General features: G+C 36.6%; 1 pseudogene; it reads left to right on the top strand.

Moving 5' to 3' along the window:
• Nucleotides 1-290: 290 nt before the first annotated feature.
• Nucleotides 291-4,192, top strand: Gm20049 (annotated as a pseudogene).
• Nucleotides 4,193-4,659: the final 467 nt, after the last annotated feature.

Here is a 4,659-nt window from a genome sequence, read left to right as displayed (position 1 = left end):
ATATGTGGCAGCAGAACTCCTTTTTCAGTGTTTGCTTGCCTCATCAGTTGACTGGTTGTGGCTCAGCATAGCAGAGCAGTGGGTAAGAGCACAGAGTGATGGAGAATACCAAGTAACTTATTTAATCAATGAATACTGGACATATCTCTCATTAACAACAACATGAAAATCTACATTTAAACTTTAAGTATATTTATGCTTACACAAAATAGGAGAAACTGTGGAAGAGATAGCATAAGGTTCCCCAAAAATAGAAAAAAAAAATCAGAAACTACTAAATAGCTGTAGCCATGAGTGACTGGAGAAAGCTCTGGGATGGATCATCCTGCAATGAATTTAAAAAGCAAAATATCTGCTGGTTAACTCGACCCTATGGAATGAGGTCAAATCAGACTTCTGATCTCCAGAACTGCAGGAAGAATCTCTTACTTAAACTACAAATTGTGTGGAAAGTAATTACAACTAATAAATAAATAAGTGGCCCAGGACTGCAGTGAAGCTAGGGGAAAATTACTGACTTTACAGGATGCCCTTGAGGTACCTACCAGTTCTAGGTAGATGAAAAAGTTTTAATGGCTTGACCAAGGCAGGGGAGCCAAATCAAATAAGTAAATAAGTAGCAACTCTGTCTACATAAGGTTTGGCTCTGATTTGAAGAAAAAGGGTGTGTTTCCCAAAGGCTCGTGAGCATGGTACAGGTATTAGATGATTAAAAAAGTTGACTCATAAAACCTATAAAAATAGGAACAAAAACCGACAAAGAAGTAAACCACAGCCCAATCTTCAAATGTTTTGGATGTCAGTAATATAAAATAGAGAAATACACTGAATTGTATGTAAACTATTAAGCAAATAAAAGATTTAAGAAACGTCTTTTCTTAGATTGTTGTTAGGCAGAAAGACTAACAAAATGAGATTTAATCTAAAAATCTTTCATGAATAATATCATATCTTAAATTAGACCCATAGGAACATGAAGACAATCACAGCTGGCAGAATCAGAAAGTCATATAAAGCTAGTGAGATGTCTGAGATGGCTAAAGCACTTAATGCCAAGCCAGATGACTTAAATCCTATCACTGGGACACATACAGACTATACAGACTTTGACATTTATTGCCCCCACCATAAATAAATAAGTATAATAAAAATTTTATTAAATACGACAGAAACATTTTTTCTAGCTTGCTTATATGTTGTTGTGATAAAACACTCTGGCCAAAAGCAACCTGAAAATGAAACAATTTACTTCATTTTACACTTCCAAGTCTACTCAATTATTGGGGGAAGTCAAGGTAAGAACTCAAATCAGGAACCTGATGCAGAAATCAAGGGTGGGTGGGGTTTTTTGTGTGTTCTTTTCTGTTTGTTTGTTTTGTTTAGTTTTTGTTTATTTGTTTGTTTGTTTGTTCTCTTGTTCATGCTCAGATAGTTTTCTTATATAGCCCAGGCCTGCCAGCCTAGGGACAGTGCTGCTCACAGTGGACTGGGATTTCTCATCAACCATCAATCAGGACAATGCCCCCAAGGCATGTTCAGAGAGCAATCTGATCAAAGCAATTCTTCATTTGAGGTTTATTCTTCCCAGGTGACTCTAAATTTAATTAAGGTGACAATAAAGACTAACCAGTTCAAAAAACAAAGACATGAACACATAGAAAAAAGTCTAACAATCACTAATCAAAGAACAAAAATACATTTAAAAAAATAGATACTTAGAATGAGAGGTTTTGCTCCATTCTCTTGCTGCCTCTCCTACTCATGCCCCACATCATCAGACCTGAGTCTCCTGACTCATACAGGTTAGTTTCTCTTCCCCTATTCATCTTCTCTGCTGACTGAACCTTGGGGGTCAAGCCAAGCTGCCCTGACCAGCCTGATATCCCAGGGAGACCCTTGTTCTCTTGCTACCTCAGTGCCCACCATCGTTGAACCTGAGGCTCTAGAATCATAAAGACTTGCAGGTCTGGAACCATACAGCCAAAGGATTCATAACAGAGGCCTGCTGCATCTGGGCCACTGAGGTTCCTTCCCTACTGCAAGAAGAATATCCTGGGACCCAAACCATCCAGATAGCTAAAGGCCCTCAAAAGAACACAATCAACAAAACCCAAGGTAATATGACACCTCCAAAGCACAGCTACCTCACTATAGCAAGCCCTGGATATCCTAACACAACCAAAATACAAGAAAATGTTAGAGGCCTTTGATGAGGATATGAATAAATCACTTAAAGAAATACAGATAAATACATTCAAACAGATATAGGTCTTCAAAGAGGAAACAAGTACCTTAAAGACATACAAAAAAACACAATTAAACAAGTGAAGGAAATAAATAAAACTGGGTAAGATATTAAATTAGAAATAGAAACAATATAAAAAACACAAACTGGGAAATTCCTGGAGATGGAAAACCTAGGGAAGAGAACAGGAACAACAGAATACAGGAGATAGAAGAGAGAATCTCAGGTTTAGAAAATATAACAGAAGAAATCGAAACATGCATCAAAAAAAAATGCAAAGTCTAAAAATTCCTGACACAAAACATCCAGAAATCTCAAAAGCCATGAAACGACCTAATCTAAGAATAATGGGAACAGAAAAAACAAAGTAAAGAGTCTCAGCTCCAAGGCCTAGAAAATATTCTCAAAAATCATAGAAGAAAACTTTCTCAAACTAAATAAAGAGATGCCTGTAAACATACAAGAAGCTTATAGAACACCAATTAGCATGGATCAGAAAAGAAAATTCTCCCAGCAAATAATCAAAACACAAACTCTACAAAACAAAGAAAGAATATTCAAAAGGGGGCATGGGGAAAAAGCCAGGTAACATACAATGGCAGACCTGTCAATCAATTTGAAACAAAATTTGAAAAATACAAAAAATCAATGAAACCAAGAACTGTTCTTTGAGAAAATAAACAAGATAGACAAACCCTTAGCCAAACTAACCAAAGACAGAAAGACAGGTACCACTTACCAAAGTTAAATCAAAATCAGGTAAAGTATTTACATAGGCCTATAACCCCTAAAGAAATAGAAACAGTCATTAAAGTCTCCCAAACCAAAAAGAGTTCAGGGCCAGAGGGTCTTAGTGCAAAACTTTACCATATTTTCAAAGAGATAATATCAATACCTTTCAATACTATTAAACTCATTCAATGAGGCCACAGTACCCCTTATACCTAAACCATACAAAGACTGAACAAAGAAATCTTCAGACCAATTTCTTTTATGGATATTGATGAAAAAATACTTGACAATGTACTCGCAAGCCAAATCCAGGAGCACATCAATGACAATGTCCATCAAGATCAAGCAAGCTTCATCCCAAGAATGCAGGGATGGTACAATATATGAACATTCATCAACATAATCCACAATATAAAAATTGAAAGAACTCGGGCATTTGGCTTCAGTGCCCTGGCTGCCGGCGTTGTGGCCTGGCTGCTCCTCTGGGCAGCTGGGCTGGCCAGCCATGGACATCAGTGATGTCCCCTTCAGCGCTTGTGTAAGGGCCACTTGTTCTGAAGTTATTTTGAAGCAAGAATTTTTGAAAGATGGTTTCCACAAAGACCGTTTTAATAAAAGTGAAATTTGGAGAAAGCGGTGATGACTTAAAGACCTGCCCGAATTAATTTAAACATTACTTTCTAAAAGGACTCTTTGTGGATCCCTATGAGTTGGCTTCATTATGTGAAAGAAAAATAAGAGAGGCAGTGATGGTATCAGAAGGTTTTAACTATTGGTCCAAAGAATTTGCAAATCTCACTTATGCCCAACAGGATGCACAGTGCATCAACTGCTTCTAGCCCTTTTTACCTGTGAATGATCACTATCACCAGCCACACAGAAAAGATGGTGATACCCTCTTTGTGGTCAACAACCCTGACTTACTATACTGAACTGTGACCAGAGTTCCCAATTTTGAAATGCTGGGCTCAGTTAGAAATAGCAGCTCCTTGTGCTTTGAAAAATGAGGAGATATGTCAGTGGAAAAACAAGCAGTACAAATCAATATTTAAGAATTTGACAGTACAGGCTCCAATGGGACTGATTATACATACCTCTTTAGTGTGTTCTATGGTACCATTCAATGCAATTCTGTGTTCTACTTTGATCCTTTTATCTGTTTTCAAATATGGCCATTTTTTCTGTAAGTGTTATACAATTAAGTGTTTTCTATGAACCTAATACACGAGACCTATTCTATTGTAAAAAAGGAAATGAAAGAACAAAATCATATAATTACTTCACTACATGTTGAAAAAGCCTTTGATAAAATCCAACACCCCTTCATGTTAAAAGTATTAAAGAAATCCGTGTTATGTGGTTCATACCTAAAGATAATCAAAGCAACACATAGCAAACCAATAGCCTGCATAAAATTAAATGGAGAGAAACTTAAAGCAAGTCCACAAAAATTAGAAAAAGACAAGGCTGCCCACTCTGTCCTTATCTAGTCAATATTGTACTTGAATGTCTAGTCAAGGCAATAAAACAACAAAAGGAAACCAATGGGATACAAATTGAAATGGAAGAAGTCAAAGTATTGTTATTTACAGATAATATGATAATACACTTAAGCAACTCCAAAATTCTACCAGAGGATTCCTTCAGCACAGGATCTGGACACAACATTAACTCAAAGAAAT

This window comes from Mus musculus, chromosome 12 (genome assembly GCF_000001635.26).
Source record: "Mus musculus strain C57BL/6J chromosome 12, GRCm38.p6 C57BL/6J".
Taxonomy (NCBI): Eukaryota; Metazoa; Chordata; class Mammalia; order Rodentia; family Muridae; genus Mus; species Mus musculus.
This window is presented reverse-complemented; position numbering and strand designations above follow the sequence as displayed.